Source organism: Erpetoichthys calabaricus, chromosome 2, assembly GCF_900747795.2.
Source record: "Erpetoichthys calabaricus chromosome 2, fErpCal1.3, whole genome shotgun sequence".
NCBI classification, from domain to species: domain Eukaryota; kingdom Metazoa; phylum Chordata; class Cladistia; order Polypteriformes; family Polypteridae; genus Erpetoichthys; species Erpetoichthys calabaricus.
The window spans coordinates 124,438,498-124,450,998 of record NC_041395.2 but is presented as its reverse complement, the minus strand read 5'-3'; the positions used below and the strand labels follow the sequence as shown (position 1 = coordinate 124,450,998).

The 12,501-nt window shown below is 35.4% G+C and overlaps 1 protein-coding gene across 2 annotated transcripts in view; it reads right to left on the bottom strand.

The window, feature by feature from the left end:
* Positions 1-12,501, bottom strand: part of si (sucrase-isomaltase (alpha-glucosidase)) — a 206,806-nt gene that overhangs the window by 175,041 nt on the left and 19,264 nt on the right. Inside the window, exon 1 of one of the 2 annotated variants that reach the window (XM_051923319.1) lies at positions 1,010-1,167. The exons of the other annotated variant lie outside the window; for it this stretch is intronic. The gene's annotated coding sequence lies outside the window, so the exon portion shown is untranslated. Of the gene's footprint in view, positions 1-1,009; positions 1,168-12,501 lie in introns of those variants that run through there. 2 annotated transcript variants of the gene reach the window in all.

Here is a 12,501-nt window from a genome sequence, read left to right as displayed (position 1 = left end):
CTCTGTTGTGGTGCTTTGTTGTTTCTGCATTAATCTTTGCCATTCACATCTGATTTTCCATAATAATGTTAGTATACCTGAGAGTTTATGTAACGCAATTATACCAAATCACACTCCCAAACATGAAGGCTCAAATTTTAATTGCGTTTACACACTGCCAGCTATCAAGTCCTTTGGTTTAAATTGTCTACCTTTATTCTGACAAAACTTAAACAATCCAAAACATAATTACAACAAAAAAATAATGACTTTTAATAAAAATACATATCTCCATCCTTCAGTGAATTAAAACACAGGACATTGTATCTTTATGAAGAAAAATATGAAACATATACTGTAATTACCGTAGGAGTTCAGTTAACAACAAGAAATATGGTCTCGGTAATAAACTGTTTGAAATGAAAACCAGCAGCCACATAGGTATTTTATAAATAATGGAACCTCAGTACAAATTTTGGACTTGGTACAAAATGAAACATGGCATGTTTTGCATTTATATAGACTGAAAATAAAAAAGAATTTACCATCCTTACATATATATGTGTGTGTGTGTATATATATGTTAATTTAATTTTGTTAATGGTCTATAAAGATGTGGCTTCAGTTATTGTGCTGAATGGAATAATTGAGTTTCAGTTATAACCATTTTTCATAATGTGAAATGTAACATCGCTAACAATCCATTCACATTGTCTTTTAAAATGAAAAAAATTTACATTGTAAAAAAGTGGTGACAACACCTCAGATATTGTTTCTCAGATATTTCAAGATTTACTACTACTTCTAAATTAAACAATGAATATATTATATTACTTCTAGTTAGCTGATCATCAATAAATACATCAGTGCCTTAGAATCTATAAAAATCACTTATTCCATTTGTAAGTAATAAATATTAAGTAATGTTATTTACAATTCAATTGCTATATTTGACTTGTTAATAGAAAACAGCACTTTAGCAATTCAAGACAACTTTGCAAAACAACTATGTTTAAGACAATCATCATACCTTGGTCAAATTTCCTCCTCACGTTCTGCTTGGTGTTACTCGTTTGAAATGGAATTACAGTGAGGTGTAGAGTGGCTGAAGATCATTACTTTCAAAGGCTCATAGTGCATACCAAATGCATAAAAGATAATAAGGAATGAATCATAAAAGAATTTTATCTGTGTCATTTTAGCTATATAAACTTAGCCTATGTCCTCCCCATGTTAATGTTTAAGCAGGTCTATTTTCTTTTATATTTGCTTATCTTTTGCTTATTCAACCATTGCTTTTCATACAACCTCTGTACTTTTCTTGATACTTCTAAATTCTAAGATTATAAACATTTTCTTTATATTATAAAAGATAAATATGTTTTATATATTTGATAGCTAGTACATGTTATACTTTCATTATTTTAACATTTTAATTAAAAATGCAATATTTATTATTTTAACAATGCAGTATTGTTAAGAATCTGCAAAAAAATGAAATAAACTACTATACTTAACAATATTCCAGTTTAGATAATAAGGTACAATTTAAACATTTCTGTGGATACTGTTTATTGTTCTAAGTTATATTATTATAAACTATAAAGTTTCTGAGTGCAGTGCATTCTGTGAATAAACATTAAGTTAAAATCTAACAGACATCAATTCAAATTATAGCTCACTTTATGACTAGTGTATAATTTGCATTAGTTTATAGAAATAATTACTTAATGGGTAGTGCTGTTTCTTTACAGCTCCAGAGTATTGGATTTGAATCCTGGTACTGTCTGCACAGTATGCACATGTTCCCCTTTAGTTTATTCTGAAAACCTAAAGATGTGCATGTTATTTTAAATGGCAACTCTAAAGTAGCCAGGTATGAGTGAGTGTGAGAATGAGAGCGATTTCACCTTGCACTAACGTCACATCCAGTATTAGTTGCTGCCTTGTACTATAATACTGTATGATGCCACTAGGATAGAGTCATGCTCCCTGAAAACCTATAAATGAATAATAATATTTAAGAAAAACGATAAAGAATGGAAAAAATTATACTCAGTATACCATGAACTCTATGCTACAATACATTGAAAACTTTCAAAAGCTTTTTTTACAAATTCTTTCTACATAATATTAAAATTTATAAGGTATGGTAAAATATAGAAAAAAATGATCCGTTGTGGCAACCCCTAACGGGCACTGCCGAAAGAAGAAGAATAAGGTATGGTCAAAATAAAACAAAGTGTGGCATACTGTTCAATAAAAAACATCAAGTGTGAGAATGCTAAAGGTGTGAAATGAAGACATGTCCAGAATACTTCTGCAACTGGCGTGTTTTATGCGTCCTTCATAAATAAAACATACAATATCATAGAGGCCTGTGAGTTTATGCCTGCAGGTAAATGAGACAAACTACACACATAGATGAATATAAGACTTTCAGTATATTATGTTTTGTGGGAACACAAAGTTGCACATCATAACCTCCAGGGGGGGTACGTCGCTTAAATCATCCGAGATCAGATGCCTCATCTTGGATGAGTTAATGCCAGTGAAACTCATCTGGGATAAATCGGTTTTTCAAACGCAGCCGTGTAGTATATTAGTCTAGCTGGATCTAATCATCCGAGATGAATGTGCACGCCCATGCTGATTGAAAAGCCCATATATATTGAGTCTAGAAAACATGATCAGCAAGTCTTTGATAGGCTGTAACAAAATGACGAAAGAACGGACACATTTTTTATTCACACAAGCGGAGCAAGACCTTTCATTTGAAGGACATGAAGAATTTCAAGATTTAATATGCACAAGGGGTAACACTGCAAAAGCAGCCCAAACCAACTTTTGGCAAAAAGTGGCCAAAAAATTAAATGCGTGTGCATTGTGCTTACTGAAAGCAGTGTTTCATTTTCTATGTGTCAGATTAATTATTATTTAATATGTCATAATTCCAGATCAAACGTGAGCACAAGGAGAATATGGGAACAGGTTAAAGTGAAGTACAAGAATATACTTCAAACTGGTAAATATTGGTACATAACTATTTAAATCCCTGCCCAGGATTGGTTCCTGCCTTGTGCCCTGTGTTGGCTGGGATTGGCTCCAGCAGACCCCCATGACCCTGTGTTCGGATTCAGCGGGTTGGAAAATGGATGGATGGAACTATTTAAAGAATTGTTGACATAAAGAATCATATATAATGTAAAGAACATTAATTTTAAAGCTAATAAGAAGGCAGACAAGCAAAAAACAGGTGGAGGTCCACGCGGTCCAGACCTAACCCCTGCAGAAGAGTTGGCTCTCCAGCAAAATGCCCATCGCCCTGTTTCTGAGGGCATTCCAGGGGGAAGCTCCTCCTTAGAACCAGTGGCAGGATGCAGTAGTCACTTCATTTCAGGTAAAGGATGGTCATTGCATATATTTGTTCTCCATGTGTGCCATATGTATGTTCCATATAGCCCTCTTTTTTTGTGGGGTCAGTTGCAGGGAATGTCCTATCCCTAGAACCTGTGTCTGACCAACGAGATATTGACAAAGGTCAAATATTTGATGAAGACACTGTGTCTAATTATTCATAAGGAGGAGAGGTACATTTTCCAAATCAAACTCCACTCTGATCAGTCCCATGTGCCCCAATCACATTTGGAAATCCTGGGTAATGAGAATGTTAGGCTGATTGTGAGATTCTTTATGGAACACAGACTGTTTTTGTCTGTGTATTACCTGCCTGCAATGGCATGAAACGCCTCTTTTATTGTCTGCACATGCAGGTGTCCAGGAAACACTATGAAAACCCGAAGGAAATATTTCAGAGCCAAACAGACTTTACCAATTGCCTGGCAAACTGCACTTTTAGATAGATTTTCCGCATTGCCTACAGTATATAAAAAACCTTAAAGCAATGCATACTGTCTGTGTGGTTGTGAGAGCCCGACTTCACCGAGTTTGACTTCGAATATAAGGTCCTAATAAATTTTTGAGGTACAATATTCCCCCCCAGCTAAAGAAAAGAATTTCCTCCAGGAGCAATAAAGGATCTTGCCGATCGCACAAACCCCTCTCTATATGAAATTCTTTTCTTATAATTTGCGTACCGATATCAATTGGTCGCTCATTCATGAACGGCGAAGTCATGATTGAATGAATTCCACACACGGACACTGATTAAGTGTGTGAGCTAATCCTTGTTTACAAAGAACAAACCTGCTCCGAGTAGGTTTGAGGATTAGGATGTGTTGCTATGACAACACTTCCAGCAAGAGTTTCGAAAAACCGACAGATCCAGGCTCATGCCAAATCGTCAACAATTACATCCGGCTAAACGAGTAATCCACATACGAAAAATACTCCCCAGGTAGATATTACCATTTCCTTAAAAGTTATTAAAACTAAGTTATTAGCATGGCAGGTCATGGTCCCTGTACAGAGAAACCTACAGTTAAAAAAATACTACTTGAGTGGAGGAACAAATCACACCACAAAAGTGACAAGTAAATATTACAATAACATAAACTTTATTCAATGCTTGTGATGTTTGGAATTTACTATATGTTACTGTCAATTTCATCACATTTGCTTTTTATGCTGCAGTAATTTCAGAATCTGCCAGTAAAAGTACTCAAATAAATGATATTGTGCATCTTACTCAAGTCAGGTATGCTAAATCTTGCTTAGTAAATAATCCCAGACATTTATCACAGCATACCATGACTGTTTGCATTACAACAATTGACTTTATTTTACCTTGTACGAAAGAGTAAAAGATTGTAAGTGTGCTTTATAGGCTTCTTTTTTTTTTGGCCCAGTACTATATGAACTCCCCATAAATCTGAACTGAACAAGTTATTTGGATAGATGAAAGTATATATACTGCCATCTTCAATTCTACAAGAAAATCAAAAATACAGTTTACATGTACACTAGTGTCATTTATTAGAAATGCACTTTCATTCATAACAATGAAGAATCAAAACACAGGTGGTAGAGACTGGTCACCAGCTTATACTTAGAAAAGCCTAGGGAATAAATCAAAAAAAGTTGATATCCAGCTGATGCAGAAAAAAATAATTCCTTTAATTAAAGTGCCAGTTGAATACAATTGAATACAGATTTTTTTCACATCTTGTAGACAGTAGGATATTGCTAGCTACAAACTTCATGTATGATTTAGAAAGAAATGGGCACTGGGACACCTACAAGGTGATTATCTAATTTATGCTATTTTATTATTGTCTCTCTCTATAGTTAAAGCAATAAAACATCCAGTGCCTGTGGCTAGGTATAATGTTATATTGCATCCATAAGAGGGAGGCAATGTCTGATGAAAAAAGGCAACAAGATCCACAAAGAAAGATGGATGTAAGAGCTAGCATATACAGTGAACATAAAAGTATAAATACACAATTTGATTGATAGATGCAGACCATTATAATATTAAGCCAATATTAATAAACAACCATTTCGCTATGCTAGTTCCCAGATACACTGGAGTGTTCCCCCAGTCAAGTTTCAGTAAAGAGCAACCAACCCTGTATTTTAGAATCTTGATCTAATTATACTGCACAATGAATGAATAATATTTTTCTCATGGTTTAGATAGATAGATACAGCTTTATTTGCCCCAAGTGGGTAGAATTTAGCTTTTACAGAAGCTCAGCAAATAAATAAATATAACAAAAAACAAATACCTCTCCTCAAATGCACACTAGAATTACTGCTGTACAAAGAAAGAAAACTTCTGACTTGGCTAAAGATAAAAAGAGTAGTCACAGTTACAGGTAGGCATAATGCAGGCATATTGCTGTTGGTATACCAGCAGCATTTCCTGACATATCCATTAATAATAATTCTTTGCATTTATATAGTGCTTTTCTCACTACTCAAACGCTCAGCAATGGGCCCAACAGAGCAGAGTCCCTATTGGCATTTACGGGATTCAAACTGGCAACCTTCCGATTGCCAGTGCAGATCCCTGGCCTCAGAGCCACCACTCCGCCTATTCAATAATCATTGAATAATTCAATGGCTAAAAGCCCTTCATGCTAGTGTTTTAAAGAAATAATGTTCTGCATTGTTTATAATGGCTTTCTCTGCTACTACCTTCAGTGGGTCAAGAGTGAATCCCATAACCGAGCTGGCATTATTAGTTAGTTTGTTGATCTGATGGGCCTTCCTGAGGTGATGTTACTGGCCCAGCTTACCCCAGTGCAAAAAATTGTGCTGGCACAACACAGAACAATAGAACACATAAAGGATTTCACTACCCACAAAGGAACACAGTCTCCTAAGAAAAATCAGTCTGCTCTGCCCTTTCTTATATAGATCCTCTGTGTCACTACCATTGATGAGGACTCCCAAGTACTTGTTGCACTAGTGGTGCCCAGATAGGTATTTCTATATATTCAGATATACATTTTGTATGAACAGCTATTGCACAAAGTTAAACTTCAAAATCTAAGTAATTATTTATTACAGTAAAATATTGTTGGGCTTTTAACCTTTTACAGTTCTAAACCTGCATTAATGTTTTCATCAACTGACATTTTCTCACATTTTATAAATTTTGATTGAACCAAGAAATGATAAACAGATGACAGCAGAGTCACGAGATCACCAAAATTAAATCTGAAATAAACATGTTTTTTTAAAAAGTTATTATAGTACATTACTATATTTAGTCAATTTTCTTATTTTCATTCTTCACTGTGTCATATCATAAACAGCTGAAAAAATTACATTTGGTTCATTCAACATCCACAAGAGAATGGATTTAAAAGTGACCTCGTAGCAAAAAATGTGCTTGGAAGACACTTTGAACATTTCAAATTTACTGAATAACTGCATCTAGGTGTTTGGCTATTTTTAGTAAAACATAACGACTAAAGACTTTTCTGAATTGGGATATGTGTGCTCAAGACTCATCCAATCATTTTTTATTACCTTAAGTATTTTTTAAGGAATGCATTAAATGTTTTTAATGATTAAGAAGTTTTTATTTTCTTCTATTAAGCATATTTTACATAAAAGTGCGATCAAAATGCATTGCATCACTATTTTATGTTTTTAATTATGTTTTCTTTAGAATGTATTCTATCTAACAGAGAGTAAAGATATATAAACTAAGCTGACATAAAACTTGAACAAATATATCATAAAACACAAACGTATTTGTATTTATATATATATATGTATACACACACACATACATGAACTGTATATAAACAGATGCACACACACACATCTAAGCCTTTTCCATTACTTTTACTGGGTCATCGTCAAAGGAGAAAAGTGGCTAGTATGTGGCAGCTTTTATTATACCACATGTTGAGAGGATAATGTTTTACTGCAGAGATGGATAAGGAAGTATTTTCAGTAAAATTACATACTGCTAGTTGTGGATTGGTCTCAACTGACTGCAATATAGGCAAGCAACTTTACATTTTTGTGGATCATGGCCTGCCTGGCCTAGCCATTAGTGTAGAAGCTTTAAATTATGCATTATGGATAATTACTATGGAGACTTGTACAACTGCCTTGCTGTTTGATGCTGTGTCTGTAAAACTTTGCTGCTTTGCCCAATTGAGGGCTACATACTTATTTTAAAAACTATGGTTATTCCTGAAACTTTAATTGGTAATATTATGAAATAACTATGATTTTGTAGCATTTACTTGAATTTGAAGAGAAAAACAAAGCACCTTCTAAAGATGTTCAATTTTGAATCATTTAATTCAGGCAAGTGCATTTAGTATGTAACACTGAGAGCCTTTTCCTATATGAGCAACTTATTTGGAAAGTTTTATTTTAATTATATTTTCTTCATGTTTCCTTGGTTAGCATTTCATGTATAGCTTAATCTTTTAGTTATCAAAATTAGTTTTAATTTTCATCCATCCATTATCCCTCCTATATCCTAACTACAGGGTCATGGGGGTCAGAAGTAAATATGATATTATTTCAAAAGGGAATCAATTCTTTAAAATCACTAAATAATACCTGAATTGCATGAAAAAAATAAATTGCTTTCAGTCTAAAATTTAGTATAAGCAGTGTGATCTAAGCAGGTGGAAGGAGTCACAGCCATTATTCCAAACTTGGGCTTGTTTCTTTTCCCAGGATATCAATAGTCATGAACTGAGATGGACTAGGACAATGTGGACACATACAGCAAGTCTGGTGCAAAAACTGCAAAGTAGTTCTATTCCAACCAATTATGGTGTCTAAAGTACAATGAAAAGATCTTCAATTAATAATCCCTAGAAACAGTGATCTAGAGGGAAATTAAAGTCAATCAAATAAGTAAAGCAATAAATAGTTGAAAGAATAAAAAAATCAAAATCATTTTCTTTCATTTCATTCCTAGTGCCCTCTTTTTCCCTCTTCTGTGTCACTCTGCTCACCTGAAAGGAATGCTCAGCAGTGCTGAGACACCAGAGCATGCAGTCCATCAACAACCTCAGCTGCCAGCCAGTACCATCAGTATTAACTACAAGGGTGAGAGCTGGGTTCGATCATCCTGCCAACTTTCTGCAGCCTGGCAGGACCCCTGGAGCATACAATCAGCCCTACTCCATGACAAAAACCATAAGGATTGATCCAATCCTACAACACATCTACTTTTGCTCTTCTATGGGGCTTTCCCAACTGCTCACCTCCTTTTATCGGGACTTGCTTCAGCCTATTTCCTCGCGTTCCCCTTGATTGTTTCCTTGATTTCTTCTTCTCTTATTTCTCTCCTTCTATCGTACTGAGAACCCTTTTATATTCTTTTGATCCACTGAGCCTCAATGAGGGATGGCTGAGCCGATCGGTCTTATGTACATGAATGCCTAATCAATCCATTCTCCCATTAAGCACTCTGTGGCTGCACATTGCTCCTATGCACACCCAAACTCAAGGTGTTTGAGATACATTATTTTTAAAATTATCTGCACCTGCTCCGATCCACTGCAGACTCTGGACATGTTTCACCTCAATCGATTATTTTTAAGTCGAATTTCTCATGGTTTCTTTTTCTTTAAGGAAAGTGCAATAATTATTTGGCAATTGCTTAAAATATGTTATTGAATATGTTATTATTTTGTTGATAAAGAATATCAACAAAAAATAAAATTATTTTTTTAAAGGTAAGACAAAGTGTTACATATATTAGCATCATAAAAGTATTTAAACATTAATATAATTTACTGTAAAATTTTCCCAATCTGATAGGTCAATATTCTAAACAGGTTATTTTAACAAGTCATGCATTTTGTAGTTACAGTACATACATTAACACTAGAATTACCAGAGCCTACGAAAAAACTCGTAAATCCGTCCCACCTTAAATCGCGTCTTAAATCCGTTTGCACCTCTCCGCCAGAGTCCTTTGTCATCTAAATGTGCTGATAAACACAAGCTACTAGCAGCCAGCTATTCCATCCCCCCACCGACTTAGAACGAATTTCTCCTAGCTCATGCCTTGCCTTGATTTGATTATCTGGGATTGAAGTGGAGTTTTAGAGTGGAAATAATATAGCCTTATTTGGAATACACGCATTTCATGTGTGTTCCGTTTCTATAGTAGTCTGTGCAAACACATTTTTAAAACAGAAACGTTTTTCATATTCTAATAGTAAATGACAAAATGTAGGCATAAACTATATATAACGTATGAAGCCTGAAGTCCATATATCAAAGAAACACTTTCACAAAAGGTACAAATAAGAGAACACGTGCGCTTTTATTCAAAAATATAACTGCACAAAAAAAAAGCCGCGTTAGCATGCCACATTGACACTCTTACTACAACCGCCGTGGTGGCGTAATGGTATCAGCTCCTGACTGGGAATCAGAGGGTGGCGAGTTCGATCCCGCACGGCTCCACTTCGAGATGTGAACTGCTCTTATTCTTACAATTTTAGAATAACAACATAAATTTGATTTCAGTCTGTAACAGCCGGTGTAACTTATGATACTGGTACAGGTTAGCTTTTTTTTTTTTTTTTTAATTCACTTTTCATTCTCGCAGTCGCATTCAGCATTGCACAGAGCTTTGTCTTTCTCAAGGTTCTACATGGCAGCCCTCTGGGTTACATCATCTCCATGGATTCACACAGAGCATTATGAGAATTGGAATCTGTTGGCTCAGCCCTTTTGGGTTCTGTGTGTGCCCACTGGGAGGACTGGTGAGACCTGTTCTATTGGGCTCCAACCCTACCTGGAAGTGCTTTTAAGGCACAGCTTTGGGACATCGGAAATATTTCTAGGGATTACATAAAAGTGGCTGCCTGCCACTACTCAGGGAGCTAGACTCGAAAAAAAGCAGGCAAAGCTTGCTGGGAGAAGCGGAGGAGGCAGCGACAAAGAGAAGAAAACAACAAAGAAAGAGAGTTGCAGAGTGCTGTATTGTGGAGTATTACTCTGCTTCTGTAATTGTATTACATTGGTGTTGTGGGAAATGGTTATGAGAAGCGTTTCACACGAACAAAATCCTCTTGTTTATTTTATACTTGTGTCCGAACTTTGTGTTGGGTGTTTGGAGAGCTAGAGCACCCCCTGGTGTCCACAGCATACAGATGGAAGGCCAAGAGGCTGTCAGTCCTTCTCAATGCCTTTTCAATATGGCAAGTCTTTGAGAAAAATTTTTAATTCTCTGTAAGGAGTTTTTTTTAGTGCAATACTGAAATACTGTCTGTGCTCAAAATCAGAAAAGTTAAAGACAAGAAATTGAACATTTTTACAGGCCTTAATTCCTGGATCAATGTTATATGTGAAATATATTCAGCTTTAAGCTTTAAACATTACTTCTAGTAAATTATGATATTGTGCATAAACTTAGTTTAAGGTACATCCTAATAATCTGTACTGTTGCATTTTTTACTGCATAATAACATACATTACAAGCATGATATATTTAGGGACAAGTGACAGAGGAGGAGATGAAAATGAAATCTTCAATACAAAGAAAATCTGGACTCAAGACCCATATAAAGATAAAAGTCAGACTATGGTGATCCTAAAATCAGTAGCAGCATTCAAGTGATTGTCTTAGATTATAGTGGCATTGATATCTGTTAAGTGGCCTAACACTCAGATCATTTACATCACGTAGCGCATTTCTTGGTCAGCACTATCAACAAATACATTACAAGGTGTCACAATGCTTCAATTTATTCACACTAATTAAAATGAAAAAGTCTTCTACATATGAATATATGTTTGTTATAAATGTTTGGACAAATTTCACCAGCATCATTACCCCCTGAAATCAACTAAATCAGCCATCATATTAACTTTATTATTAACCTGACCATGTGATAAGGGAATTACAAACAGCTGACTTGCAAAATGCCGGCTTTTTGTTTATTGCTTTACTGGGCTATGGCTAATCAAATGGTTATCTTAATGATGGTGGTCGATATTTGCCTTTTATGTTGGATTTTGATCTGTGCCCTTTGTAAGTATAATCAGTCAAGTGAAATCTGTATGATGCCTTTGCCTGATGTTTCAAAGGACTTCTTTGAGATCCTGGGACCTTCTCTTCAGTTCCTTTATTCCAGTTATTTACAGAACATTTACCTAGGGCAATTTTCAAACAATTCAGTTAATTAATAAACCTAACATTCATAAATATGCAAAAGATCAATTGCCTCATGACAGAGGTGGACAGTTGGTGGTTTAAGAGACCAATTTGTGTTTACTACTTCAAGTGCTGTCATGGGATTAGGCGTTTTCATTTGATCGTGTTTATGTTGATGAATGGAGAAATATGTGTGAGTTCATTTTATTTACAAATTTGGGATTTTGTAGCTTAAAAGTGCATGTCATTGCACTCCAGAAACCCTCATCATAGTGAAAATATGGTTGAACTGTTATATAATTAATTTTTTTAACTCATACAGAGAATATTACAAAGTGTACGTGAAGGAAAATGTACTCTCTTATTGCTGTCTAGTTATCTTCATTTATTTAACATCCTGTTTAAGATTATGTGTAATGAAAATGCATAGAAGGGTCATTTATTAGCAAATTCGTTTTTGAAAAATAAGATGGTTTTAGACTGTTATGAATAGCAATTTGTACATTATAATGGTAAAGAGCCTGAAATTTTCAACATTCCATATAACCACTTTTAATATTAATTAGTTCTGTATTCTTTCTATTACTTCATTATAAATTGATTCAGTAGTTAGTACAAAATGTGATTTAAACAGTATTCACTGATTTCTAAATATAATGAAATGTGTTAAAGCTCGCAATCGCAAATACAAGCGGCTGAAATGAGTTTCCTCCGCAGGGTGTCTGGGCTCTCCCTTAAAGATAGGGTGAGAAGCTCAGTCATCTGGGAGGGGCTCAGAGTAGAGCCGCTGCTCCTCCGCATCGAGAGGAGTCAGATGATGTGGCTCGGGCATCTGATCAGGATGCCTCCTGGACGCCTCCGTGGTGAGGTGTTCCGGGCATGTCCAACCGGGAGGAGGCCCCGGCGAAGACCCAGGACACGCTGCAGGGACTATGTCTCCCGGCTGGCCTGGGAACGCC